Here is a 14,662-nt window from a genome sequence, read left to right as displayed (position 1 = left end):
TCATAATAGTAGCCTTCATTTTCGCAGAGTAGATCATACAAGAAGTAACAACACCGGGGCACCGTGCGGTTTCTCACGTGCTCCTCACTAGCCCAAAGTTCGCACCCTAAAAAGAGAAATTCGAAGAAGAGTATTAGGCGTCGATGTTCATAGGGATATGTGTTGGAATGTAAATTGCAGATGATGGCGGCCAGAAATTAGGCGGGGTGTTGAGATCCTGAAATTTGCAGGCATAAGATGAAATCATTTCGCACAAGACAGATTAAAGTAGCGATCAGTGGGAGAGACCTCCATCCTACAGAGGACATATAAATCTGCTGATCATGATGTGTCGTTCAACTAAAATGGAGCAGGCTTTACAGAGGCCCAATCACCTGTGCTTGCAGTCGCATACTCAGGATCCAAAAATTCACTACGAAAATGCACTGCCCCTGCGAAATGGACTATATGCCTGATTTACCAATCGTTCACCAGAGGCCTTTACAATTTGACGACACTACGGCTCTCTCGAAGAGACGAGCCTAAACAAACATCAAAAATGAATGAAATGTTAACCTGAAGCGAAGAATCGTTTTATATACACGACAAGAGACGGCGCAGCAAAGCCTACAGGTGAGTTGTACCACACAGAGAATAGCTAATGGGCAGTCGTCATGAAGAAGGACCTTCCTGAGGATATGTAGCCTCTACGCCCTCGTGTAGCGTACTTGCTGGTGGCTAACTCATATTTGACTAAGAACTCCACGTAGGTTAATATTGCATGTCACTGATATATACGCGAGAAATGTCGCTCGAGGCCACCTGTATTGCGCGTCCGGCGTTGAGTACATATATATGTGTGCCAGCGCAAGATCAACCCTAGTCCGATTTCTTGAAGTAAGGTAGGCAGCGAACACTTCGGATGTTAACTAAAGGTGACCCAGGTGGTTCTTTCTTGTTGCCCTACATTTAGAAGCACGGGTTGCGTTGCTTTGGAAACTCATGTTTCTAAGTTTCTCACTCAATAGGTTGCTGAATGGTTGCTGTCGTCGCTGGCATAATCATGTCATCGAAGCCTTTATCATACAAGAAACACTATACAGTAAACAGTTTCATCTGTGACACCGTGGTCACTTTGAGTTTATTAATTATTGTTACCTCATTGCCTTGCATCATATCTTTTCTTACATTCGATTTCTGTTTTTCGGTAGGTTGAAACTGCCAAAATTATCGTCACTATATGTGTCTAAAAACAATGCTTCTACCCTTGCGACAGATCGATAAAGGAACGCGGACTATCTTCAGTCGTCACAAATTGGCTTCATTGTTGCATGAGATTGCCTGGAGAGCCTTCTACCGGCAAATGTTTCTCCAATGCTTCCCGTTTGAGCGGACTTAAAAGTAGATATTTATTACACCCTGCAGGCACCCTCTGCTTCCCTGTCCACGAGGGCTCTGGAAGCTAAAAAGGGAATGGGGGGAGGATGGCGAGGGACAAAGGCCCTGCCTCCTGTCGGCCTTGGGCATCTACCTTCCTGCCTTTGTTTACCGGGGGGAGGCAGGGGGGGGGGGGGGCATGGTGACTACTATTTCATTTAAACACGCGCGAAGCGCTTTCTATAAACGATGGAGTGTGCTCACGGTACTAGGGCTACATCGCGACGCCACGTGTGATTGGAGGCTCGCCATCCGAGAGATATCGCTACAGCACGTGGCAAAATCTCGTGACAGCCGCTCTATGAAACGAACTGTAATCACGGCGTACAGTGTTTGTTCAGTGCACGTGAGGACCACAAAGCACGCTCACACTCATCGGCTCTAGCCTGGCCTTCAGTTATTATCCTGGTGTGCTCAGTACGACACAACTGAACAACTCAGGCATGTATTGTCAACAAGTCAGCAAGCCGGGTGCCACCCGAGGTGGTGTTGGAGAAAACGAACATTGAAGAAATTACCACCGATGGAGAGTGGACGAGCATGGACGAAATATTTTTAAGTCCTTTCGGCATCGTAGAACTGTATACGTTTCATTCGTTTAAATATATTGAGAAAAGTAATATTGCTGAGCATATCTTTGGTGTTTAAGCAATAGGCGAATGCCTGTCGTCCCCGCCGTGCAACCGATCACGTTACTGCGGATGTGAGAGCAAGTGATTTGGGCAGTGTTTTCTCTTTTTTTTTTTGCAGGAAATCGTTTATTCTGTGTTGAATAAAGTGTGCAATAAGAAAACTTGCAGATCCTATGCATTCTGGGAACCTATTTTATGGGAAGCAGTGAGGGAGTAGAAGCCTCTGCCACATGCTTTCATTTTTTTTTTTTCCTCGAGCGAAGTTTTACGATGTGGATCGGCGTCCACGCCTAAATTGTGTAGTTGTGGGCATATCAAGGGCTTCCCAGGCACGTTCACTTCACTGGCGCCTAAAGGGTAACTCATGGTACAATGTGAAATAGGAACTCACGGTAGAGCATATACGTCCTTTTTTTTTATCGAAACGAAGTGCACGCTACGGTGCGATGACTTGTGTATCATAAGTAGTGGTCGTTGGCGTAAGCAGTGGTCGCTGACCTCTGGGCTCGAGTATGGCTTGACTATAGTTTGCTGAGTCGTAGGAGTACATATGTAACATTTATTACAGTGTTATCAAATTGATTATCCAACGGTGCAACCACAATTCACATTGGCCAGAGATGACGTCTGTATAGCATCATTTTCCAAAGCAGTTTCAAGCACTTCTCTGGTAGGACCCCTTATCTGGCACGCAGAATGCCTGGGTTCGATTCCGACTGCAAACATGATTTCGATTCTGTGCGCCTATCGAGTTATTCTCCGACACGTATCCTTACCGCTATTGTGTGAAAATGCTAGAAGTCTATCCTCGCTGTTGCTAGATTGATATAGACTGTGAATCACCTGTAGCGCATACTCTCGTTCCATGTGCCATGGTAGGCCGCTGTGTGTAGCACATGACTGAGGGTCATTGTTTCGTGACGTACGCGACAAACATGTCAGGTTATTAATGTCATAGCCTGTTAATCGTGTTTGCAATACACTCGTGTCCTCCTATGCTAATTTCGGTTTGTACCAAATTTAGATGACCACAAGAAAGCCCAGACAAAGATAGATAGATAGATAGATAGATAGATAGATAGATAGATAGATAGATAGATAGATAGATAGATAGATAGATAGATAGATAGATAGATAGATAGATAGATAGATAGATAGATAGATAGATAGATAGATAGATAGATAGAAACGTTCAAAGTGCCTTTGGTCGGCAAAGAAATATTAGGCACAAACAATCAAAGGAGTCTCATTGACATTTGTTTAGTATGGTAACGTTCGTTCGATATGTTAAAATAGGAACGTGTGTTCATTTAGGATAGAATTATAAAGAAGAATCGTTTGTGGCATACCTTTGCAATTATTTTGAGATGGCACGCTCATTAGTGTGCAGCTTCTATTGTTAGTGAAGATAACTGTATCATCGACAAATGAGCAATCTGAAAATAAATTAGCAGCAAGGTTTAATCAAGTGAGATAATATAAATCTGCAACACTTGCCAAATTGCCTGCTTCAAGAGAGTAGTATTGAGAGTTTCATTCACCTCACCTGAAGGCTATGGAGTACACATATATAAACAATGAATTTCGATGTGTTTAGAAGCCTTCCGCTTTTAATCACATCAAAATGAAAGATCACACTATTGGAAATATCAAGGTTTTAGTGTTGTAAATAATTGTCCAACTACGAGAGAAATGAAACAACGGGAAGGTTAATTTACCTACAAATGCTACACAATTAAATACACAATAAGTGAACATCACGGCGCCCTCTTGGCATTACGATCATGAAAAAAAAAAAACGCCAGGCCTGCGCTGAAACCGCAGCGAAAGCTGGAAGAGCGGCGTTTCTAGAGCCCGTTGTAAGCTCTCTTGGGGCTACAATACAAATACACTAGAAAGGTACCCACCACGCCATAACTCACAATTTTTGTGAAGTTGGGAAGCACCTACTAAGCCATTATTCGTCAATCTGCGCAGAAGCGAGGCACCAGCGACGCGTCTGTAAGGCATTATGTGCACTTTGAGGCGACGACTGATGACGATGAAGAATTATGGCTCAACCCTTTGTAACGGGTTGGAAGCTTTAAACGGCCCACCAGTCATGCAATTTGCATTGGGTGACGCCCGGTTGCAATTTGCCTCTCCCGCCATGCTGTATAACATACGTTGACGTGGGAGAGAGAGGGGGGGGAGGCGAAGAACTTTACTGAGACCACGAGGAAATGGATCATGCGCTTATGGGCTTCCTTGGCAACCAATACAAGTGCACTTGCGAGGAACCCACTACGCTCTAAATCATTGTAATTTTTGAGAAGTAGGGCAGCAGGCACTGTGCCATTTCTCGTCATTATACGGAGAGCCGTGGTACCTGCTAAACACATGTAAAGCATTATGCGCACTTTGTTGATGCTGTGCCTGATGACGATGAAGAATTATGGCGGGGCCCTTTGTAATGGGTTGGAAGCATTAAGCAACCTACTCGTTGCGCAATTCGCATTGTGTGACGCCTGGTTACAGAATTCGCGCTGTGCGACGCTTGGTGCTTATTTCATTCTTCTACCACGCTATATTGCATATGTTAATGTGGTTCCTTCCCGACATGAAGCCTGTATAGGGTCTTTTTGCAAAGCAGTTTCAAGCACCGGCGTGGCTTGAGGTTGAATACTGGGCTCCCACGCAGATGGCCCAGGTTCGAACCTCGTTCCATCCTGGAATTTTTTCTTATTTCGTTTTTTTTTTTGCTTTTTTCGAGGGATAATGGTTTCGGCGGACACCGGCGGCGGCGGCAGCCGCGGCGGACAACTACGGCGCCAAAAACGGCCGCTGAAATGATCTCATAACAGCTTTCGCTGTAAAAGAAAATACGCGATTTTCTGATTATTGCACGCATTTTTATCGCCAATTTCAAGGTGCTTCATGTGCCATTGCTATCAATCTTTCGTACGACGAACTAGTTCATTATTGTCAAAGTGTGTGCGTCACTGTCTGTACGACTCTGCCTGTTTGCATACGTTGATTCGTGTACAGCTTGCGTGTGCAGTCCAGGAAATCAAGCATTCGTCAATGGAAATGTCCTAGCCCTAACAACCGTTTACTGCTTCCTCCGTTTATTTTGTCTACTCTTTTCTCCGTCTCCTTAAAAAGTCCAGATCTCGGATATCTCCGCAGAAATTTGCCCAACGCTCCTTCTAACGTACGCGCATTATCATATATTACTTATTGTCGCCCACAGCTAGGGTATGCATCATCCACATGGTCGCCATATCAAGACTACCTTGAACATATGTTGGAAGCCGTCCGGAATAGGGCAGCGAGATTCATCTCTGGCAACTACCACTATCATTCAAGCATTACCCTAATGAAACAAGATCTTGCATTTCAGTCACTGGAAGAACGCCGCACCTTTGCTCTTTTATGTCTGTTTCACAGGTGCATTTATAGTAATAAATTTCGCTGTTCACCACTTCATCCTTCTGTACGCACGTCCCGACGCATTCACAACGCACGCACTTTCATGCGCATTCATGGTCACACGCAGGCATTTAACTCGTCATCACTACCTCGAGCCATTGCACATTGGAATGATCTTCCTGACCACATTGTATCCATCCCTAATCGTGAAGCATTCCGTGATAACCTGATTTCGTTGCACTCTATATTGTATAACGTTGTTGCATCTTGCTGTTTGTAATTTTTGATTCGATTCTTTTTCCTTGTTTTCCTTTTTTTGCTTTTTGTCTGTATTTTTCTTTATCGTTGTCTTGTATATACTGATGCCTCCCTTACTCAATGCCCTTCAATGGGCCTGTAAGGCATGTTGAATAAATAAGTAAAAATAACGAAACAACGAAAACCTAGGGATTCACAGCATTGTCTGCCCTTTGAGAAGCACCAGCCAAGCAAACACATTAGCAAGCGTTGAAAGCTGCCAGCCCTCCACCGATGTTTTCTTGTTATAGAACAATAAACGCGGACCATCGATGATAATTGGTCCCGCGTGCTCTCCATCGGAAGGGTTCCTTGCACAGCTACAATGTTGGCTGCGGGCGGTATGAGGCTATCATGAAACGTGCTGACAGAATTGGCCGTCGGTGCAAAGGCCGCGGGCGCTTCCGGGCGTCTCCCAAATCCCGTGAACAGTGTCGTTCAGCTCCGAAGCAAGTACGTTACGTATGGGCGGCCAGGAGAACGAATACGCTACAGATGTGCGATAGTGTTTGTGGGGCAATGAGAAGTCGCACGAGCGCTGAGCGGCAAGGGACTACACCACCCCCGGCATAAAGAACCCGCGCACAGGCGAAGAATGTTTCTTACAAGCAAAGCAATAGTAACTTTGTGAAACGACAGAGCACAAGGCGGCAAAAAAATTACAGCATATCCACGGGTGAATGATGAAGAGCTTGGGCGCAGCTCCTGAAGCAATCATGGTCTCGGGATTCGCTTCTCGTTGAGCCCGTTTCGCAGCGGCGTCCTTGGCGCGCACCGCCACGGGATCCGCCTGGCTGCCGCCAAGCCAGCGCCCGCCGCTGCACATCGTCCATGCTCCGCCAACGATCCCACACGTACGGCGACGATCCAGGAGAATGAGAGAGGCGCTCGCTCCCCGCGCATCCCCGCGCAGCCCGCGCAGCAGCCAATCGGAGAGCAGCGGCACTTCTAGCGCCATCTAGTGTTGATTCACACAAGCGCCATATTGCACACAATTCTATTGGACCAGCGCCATCTAGGAAATGAGACGAGAAATGGTGATGACGACGGATGGATGGATGGATGCTATGAGCGTCCCCTTTAAAACGGGGCGGTGACATGTCTGCCACCAGGCTCGAAGAAAAAAAAAAGCTTCCTTGTTTCATGTTGGCCTAATACATTATCTACGTTGATTAAATCTATGTTATTATACCAAAAAATATAAATTCACGGTCCATCTCTCTGCCTCTTAAGGCAGAATGACCTTTTTTTCCCACTTATTTATTTTTGTACTTTATCTCTACTTTTCTGCCACCAATACTCTAACCGTCTCTTATTTCTATCGCGGACGTGTTCAGCTTTCCATTGTTGTCCCTAAAACCCAAGGCTTCATGTAGACTCGTGCCCACACGTATACCTGGGTGAATATCGCCACATTCAATCAGTACATGTTCCATCGTTTCCTTAGTTCCCCCGCAGCATGTACATTGTTCTTCTTCGTTACTGAATCTCGCTTTATAACTACGCGTTCTAAGACAGCCCGACCTTGCTTCAAACAGTAAAGCGCTTCCCCTTGAATTATCATAAAACCTTTCCCTCCTTATTTCGTTTTTTCCTTTTCGGTAGTTACTCAGAGCCGGCTTCTTTTCCATCGCTGTCATGCAATAAGTCCTCTCCGCCTCTCTGACCTTCCGCTTAATGCTCCTTGTTGCCATATCGCCCGCACTGCTAGCCGTATATTTACTGGTGAGCCTCCTAGTTCTTTTTCTCCACTGCGTGTCAACGCTTTTTCTATACAAATACCTCAAAACCTTCTCTGCCCATCTACTCTCCTTCATTTTCCTCAGCCTCTCTTCGAATCTCATTTTGCTCTGCGCTTCCCTCACTTCAAAGCCTGTCCATCCCATATCACCCTTCACCGCCTCATTTGTCGTCTTCCCGTGAGCGCCCAACGCGAGGCGGCCCACCGTCCTTTGATTTACATCCATTCCTGATTGCACCTCTGACTTCACGCACACCACTGAGTTCCCAAATGTAAGCCCCGGAACCATCACACCCTTCCACAGCCCTCGAAGCACCTCGTACCTATTGTATCCCCATAAAGCTCTGTGCTTCATAATTGCAGCATTCCTCTTTCCCTTTGCTACCGATGCTTTCTCTTGTACCTCCATATATCTATCCCCCTCATTTACCCATACTCCGAGGTACTTGTACTCGCTTACCCTCGGTATTTTTTGGCCCTGTATTAAGACCGTATGGTCTCCGTGATCATTGAATACCATCAATCCACATTTTGTTGCACTAAATCCTAGTCCTAGAGCCTTACACTCCCTTCCGCATATATCTGCCAGTCACTGTATATCATCTTGACTGTCCGCAAATAAGACAATATCATCAGCATAAAATAGACCTGGAAGCTTCTGCTCAACCATCGCTCCGACCTGTTTGTGTGACAAATTAAATCCAATGTTGCTACCTTCTAGCGCTTTTTCCATCCTCGCCATGTACAGCATGAATAACAGCGGGGACAAAGGGCATCCCTGTCTCAGCCCCTTGCTAATTTCAACGCTGTCCTTGCTGCTTATTCCTTCCCATTCTATACAAACTGTATTTTCTCGGTATATTTCCCTCAAAAGCTGTACACAGTCGTCACCTATGCCCACTTCCTTCAATATATCCCACAAAATTTCCTGATTAACGTTGTCATACGCCCCGGTGATATCTAGATAAGCTACGTATAAGGGCCTGTTTTCTATTTTAGATATTTCTATACACTGGGTAAGAACAAACAGATTATCGTCTAACCGCCTGTCGATTCGAAATCCATTCTGAAGTTCTCCCAAAATATCATTTTGTTCTACCCACGCTTCTATTTTTAATTTTACTGCCTGCATCGCCAACCTGTATAGCACCGATGTAATTGTTAGCGGTCTATACGAGCGAATGTTATCCTTTTCTCCCTTGCCTTTATAGATTAAGTTCATTCTACTTTTTCGCCAACTGTCTGGTATTTCCCTCTCCTGTAAGCACTTTTCTACGGCTTTCAGCAGTGCTTCTTTAGTGTTATGTCCGAGTTCGTTAATGAGGCTGACGGGAACCCCATCTAAGCCCGGAGTAGTGCGCTTAGGAATTTTTCCTTCGGCCTTCTTCCAATTGAAATTCTCTAGTACTACATCTTCGTCGGTTGCACTCCTTTGCGTACTTTTACTCACCGGGGGAATCCCCTGGGGGACCTTTTTAAACGAATCGGCTGTTATCTTTCGGATGTAACCTAGCGCTTCATATCCTTCCAATTTATTTCCTCCTTCATCTACCATATGTTGTTGCCTTGTGACAGACTTCCTACCCAGCGCTTTTAGGTGGCTCCAAAATATCCTAGGCGCAGCCTTCTTCTTTTCGCGAATCTCTGTCATCCAGCGTTCACTTTCACCTTTAATTTTTGCCTCGACTAATTTCTGCACAATGGATTTTTGCTCTAAATATATTTCCCATATTTGGTTGACTTCGTCCTGTGGCCGCTTCTCCTTTTTTGCCTGTCTGTGCTCCCGTGATGCCTGACGTCGCATCTCGATCGCTTCCCGAATTTCTTTGTTCCACCAACTTTTTGGCTTTTTCTTTCCTTTCCAACAAATAGTTTTCTTCTCTATTTCCATTTCTTTCCTGATTACATGTAGCAGCTCACTATACTTCCAGTCTTTGCCTGGTAGTTCGTCTACTTTTTCCTCGACTCTTGCGGCTATATTTGTTATTTGTTTGTCATTTAGATACGAGCTGCCAAACTTTGATTCTATGTTCTTATTTTCAGTTTTATATCCCATTTGTAATATTATGCGTTTATGATCATTACCCAAGCTGTTAATGCCTTCTTCGTCTATTCTCATCTCTCTAAGTTTGTCATATATTCCTTCTGTCATGAGACAGTAATCAATGCTCGATTGCCTGTTTCTGACTTCCCACGTGATCTGCCCCTCACACTTAGGCCCCACGTTAACTATCTCAAGACTATGTTGCTCGCAGAGATCTAGCAATAACTTGCCATTGGTGTCTGAATATCCGTCAAGGTCATGAATGTGAGCGTTCATGTCCCCTAGAAGGATTATCTCGGCATCATGACCAAATTCTTTAATATCGGTGCTTATGCATTTCACTATCTCCAGATTCTTTTCTCTGCAGTTATTCCCTGTCCACAAGTAAGCTACACCTAGCCACGTTTTCTTTCCACCTACTGTGCCCGAAACCCATATGTGCTCTGAACACGTTTGTTTCACTCTCTCCCATTTTGTTCTGCTATGAATTAGCATTCCAACCCCCCCACCTCTCCTTTCTGATGTGATCCTGTTACATCCTTCCCAAACATATTTTCAATATGTGGTGGCTCTTCCAAGTCTCCAAGGTGTGTTTCTGTAACCGCATAAACACCTATCTGTTCCTTGTTTAACTGTCCCTCAATCTCTAACCATTTTGCCTTTTTTCTGCCACCCTGCATGTTAATGTAACTAATTGCAACACGCACCTTCTCCCTTCTTTTACCTTTTCTCTGTTTTTTCGCTATACTACCTGTCAAAGAGTCCCCCTGGTTGTTTTCCTCATTACAAGCTACCATGGGCACCGAAGGGCCCGCGTGCCCCCCAAAAAAGCTACTGCGCGTCCTGCAAGACGCCAACCCACCTCATGGCCAAGCCTCCTATCGAAGTGTATTCCGTCTCTTCGAAAACCACCCCACCTGGCACCTCTCTGTTTATTTCCACTACCTCGATGCCTTTCTCTCTACTCATCTGCCATATCTCTTTGTTTGCGTCGACAACCGCTCTTTGCAGGTTGCCGTCACGCACCGGTACCTCCGGTATTGTGCATACCACTATCTGCACCTGAGGGGAAATGGCGCGCATGTCATCGACCCCTTTCGCCAATGTGGTCGCTAGTTCGGCTGATTCGTTACTCAAGACGTCGTTTAGACCTCCCGCGATTATCACGAGGTTACGTCCATTAGACTTAGTTGCGAGTTTTGCGTTAGCTTGTCTCATCACTGATCCCAGCCTATGGCCCGGGAACTTCCCTATTAAAACTCGTTTGTCGCCTCTCACCCTTTCCTTGACTGCTTCTGCGCATGTAGCTAAATTCGAGTCCCCGGCGATTATCACGTGATCCGACTTTTCTTCTGGACTTTCCCGCACCTGGCCACTGCACCTGTTACTAGCGCGTGCTTCTGCTGTTGTTTTGTCCCCTCCCGTTCCCAAGACTACTTCGCGGAAGGTGGGTCCTGTGACCCTTGCACCTGTCTTTTCCAAACCTGTTTCCCCCTTCGCGCCTACCACTGTGGGGGTCGATGCGCCATTGTTCCCGCTGTCGCTTGCTTCCTTGTTCCCCATGGCTACCTTTGCTGGCATGGCTACCTTTGCTAATCCCTCCTCGGCTGACTTAAGCCTTTCCGCCATAGCCATCGTTTTTCCCCGCTCTGTCGCTACCGCTTTCTCCAGCTCGGAGATTCTCACCATGAGCTCATTCTGGGCGGCCATCATTATTTCCATCTTCGCCTCTAACTCGCATTGCTTACACTTGGCGTCAGCTCTCTCTGTCGTCTCATCCTCACAAACCTCTATTTTCCGCCCCATTCCGCATCCTGAACACTTTACGGTCTTTTTGACCATGGCTATAGATCGTTCACGCGGCGTATTAGATACACTTAAAGCCAAATGATATCACAAAACTCCGCAAGTATGTTACACTTCAAAGCACCCGTGCACCTTTCAGCCACGTGGTGGCCGAACAAACAAATATTAAAAAAAAAACACCCGAAGCGACTGTCACACCACTTTGTACCAACAGTACAAAGTTGTAAGCTCTATTAGGCTGCAATCTAGTGGCTTAACTAAAAAAACCAAACTAAAAAAAACCAAGATTGTGTACAGCGCCATCTAGAATATTGTCCCTGAACTGCAGTTTGTATGTGGATGGATGCTATGAGCGTCCCCTTTAAAACGGGGCGGTGACATGTCTGCCACCAGGCTCGAAGAAAAAAAAAAGCTTCCTTGTTTCATGTTGGCCTAATACATTATCTACATTGATTAAATCTATGTTATTATACCAAAACAATACAAATTCACTGTCCATCTCTCTGCCTCTTAAGGCAGAATGACCTTATTTTTCCCCCATTATTTATTTTTGTTCTTTATCTCTACTTTTCTGCCACTAATACTCTAACCGTCTCTTACTTATTTCTATCGCGGACGTGTGCAGCTTTCCATTGTTGTCCCTAAAACCCAAGGCTTCATGTAGACTCGTGCCCACACGTATACCTGCGTGAATATCGCCACATTCAATCAGTACATGTTCCATCGTTTCCTTAGTTCCCCCGCAGCATGTACATTGTTCTTCTTCGTTACTGAATCTCGCATTATAACTACGCGTTCTAAGCCAGCCCGACCTTGCTTCAAACAGTAAAGCGCTTCCCCTTAAATTATCATAAAACCTTTCCCTCCTTATTTCATTTTTTCCCTTTCGGTAGTTACTCAGAGCCGGCTTCTTTTCCATCGCTGCCATCCAATAAGCCCTCTCCGCCTTTCTGACCTTCCGCTTAATGCTCCTTGTTGCCATATCGCCCGCACTGCTAGCCGTATATTTACTGGTGAGCCTCCTAGTTGTTTTTCTCCACTGCGTGTCAACACTTTTTCTATACAAATACCTGAAAACCTTCTCTGCCCATCTAGTGTTCTTCATTTTCCTCAGCCTCTCTTCGAATCTCATTTTGCTCTGAGCTTCCCTCACTTCAAAGCCTGTCCATCCCATATCACCCTTTACAGCCTCATTTGTCGTCTTCCCGTGAGCGCCCAACGCGAGGCGGCCCACCGTCCTTTAATTTACATTCATTCCTGATTGTACCTCTGACTTCATGCACACTACTGAGTTGCCAAATGTAAGCCCCGGGACCATCACACCCTTCCACAGCCCTCGAAGTACCTCGTACCTATTGTATCCCCATAAAGCTCTGTGCTTCATAATTGCAGCATTCCTTTTTCCCTTTGCTACCGATGCTTTCTCTTGTATCTCCATATATCTATCCCCCTCATTTACCCATACACCGAGGTACTTGTACTCGCTTACCCTGGGTATTTTTTGGCCCTGTATAAAGACCACATGGTCTTCGTGATCATTGAATACCATCAATCCATATTTTGTTGCACTAAATCCTAGTCCTAGAGCCTCACATTCCCTTCCGCATATATCTGCCAGTCGCTGTATATCATGTTGACTGTCCGCAAATAAGACAATATCATCAGCATAAAATAGACCTGGAAGCTTCTGCTCAACCATCGTGCTGACCTGCTTGTGTGACAAATTAAATCCAATGTTGCTACCTTCTAGCGCTTTTTCCATCCTCACCATGTACAGCATGAATAACAGCGGGGACAAAGGACATCCCTGTCTCAGCCCCTTGCTAATTTCAACTGTACTTCTATGATGTACTTCTATGAGACAGCGCCATCTATTGCATCATACGGGACATTCGTTTACGCCGGAGAACGGAGACGTGACAAGGTTAGACTAAGAGGAGCTACGCCCCTAAAACAAGAAGAAAGAAAAAGGGGATAGGAAGAACATCCGTCATACTTTCTACTCAGGCTCAGGATTATGTGGTTTTGATCGCTTCTGCTTCTTCCCTTGCTGGGTTGATTGGTTGGCGTTCTTTCTGTTCCCCTCTAATTTTCTTATTTGTAACCTTGCGCATGGTCGTTTCACGAGGCTATGCCCCAATTGGCCCAACACAGCGTGTTGTTAAGCAATAGTGTCTTCTACTGTTTTGTAGTAGTACATTGAGTCCATGGTCAGGTTTTATGGGCAACAATCTTGAGGCCTATAATCGGACAGTCGCACACCCCTGGAAGAGGTTTAGAGGAAGACGTCGATGTATTTGAAAACATAACTCACGAGGTCATTTTATAGGTGTCGGGAGGTTGCTTACTGAAGGAGTCTAACCTGTTCAATTAAGAGCGTCATGATGACCTAGTAGAAGGTTAAAGTCACTTGAACAATTAGGAACTCTTCTAATATTATGCTCGTCGTCACACAACTATTTGGTTTAAATTTATTAACAGTAAAACATAGTATACTTGTAAAATGGTGTTGCGAGCTTCATTATGTGTTACACTGCGGCAATGCTCTGTATAAAGTAAGCGATACAAAAATTAACACTCGAACCTGACAAAAAAAAGTGACACCATACTTCAAACAGGAAAGGCCATAATGGACTCAGTGTACCCGTAATCAAATTAAAAGTGTTGCGTTGGTACCACTTATGCTTTTATCCTCTGCTTTATGAGTGTCATGAGAAATCATCAGGCTCTATACTTACTCTTCAGCTGGTATGCAACTGCATTGCTGGTGTTATAATTATACGTAGTAGTTAGCACTGTTGTCTTGTTAACGCTGCTGTAAGAAACAATTCAGATAAGTTCTTGAGGTATCGAGCTGTACTTTAAGCAGCTGTCTAAGTAAGCAGAGACTACGTGTTTTGTTTCGACCACATAACACCACAAGAATTCAACCGCGTGTGCAAGAGAGGGAGATCTTATGCTTCATAACGGCTTTAAAAAGACTTTCTTACGGATGCCAACATGAACAATTGTGCCATTGAAATCATTATATACTACTCCTGTTTACTATGTAATAGAGTATACTTACTTTTAACGAGTATGGATCTAGTATATATGTGTTATATGTGTTATATAAGCAGAGGTACACCGCTCACAAGTGCACTGTTCAAATCATTGTTTGAACAAATTGCACCAAGAAGTCCTTGCTGCACACACGCTTCACTGAACGTGCGCGCAGAAAATAATTTAGCGGTGGCATTTTCGATGGAAGCGAAAATGCTTGAGGCCCGTGTACTTAGATTTAGGTCCATGTTAAAGAACCTCAGATGGTGGAAA

At 45.0% G+C, this 14,662-nt stretch overlaps 1 long non-coding RNA gene across 1 annotated transcript; it reads right to left on the bottom strand.

Annotated features, from left to right (window-relative positions):
* LOC119401822 (uncharacterized) lies at window positions 1–14,159 on the bottom strand. Its single transcript, XR_005185524.2, has 3 exons — window positions 14,086–14,159; window positions 3,398–3,484; window positions 1–106 (listed from the first exon to the last, which is right to left on the bottom strand). It is a non-coding gene; the product is annotated as an uncharacterized LOC119401822 (long non-coding RNA).
* Between the last annotated feature and the right edge of the window lie 503 nt (window positions 14,160–14,662).

This window comes from Rhipicephalus sanguineus, chromosome 8, assembly GCF_013339695.2.
Source record: "Rhipicephalus sanguineus isolate Rsan-2018 chromosome 8, BIME_Rsan_1.4, whole genome shotgun sequence".
Classification (NCBI taxonomy): domain Eukaryota; kingdom Metazoa; phylum Arthropoda; class Arachnida; order Ixodida; family Ixodidae; genus Rhipicephalus; species Rhipicephalus sanguineus.
The sequence above is the reverse complement of the archived record's forward strand: the minus strand, read 5'-3'. Positions and strand labels throughout refer to the sequence as shown.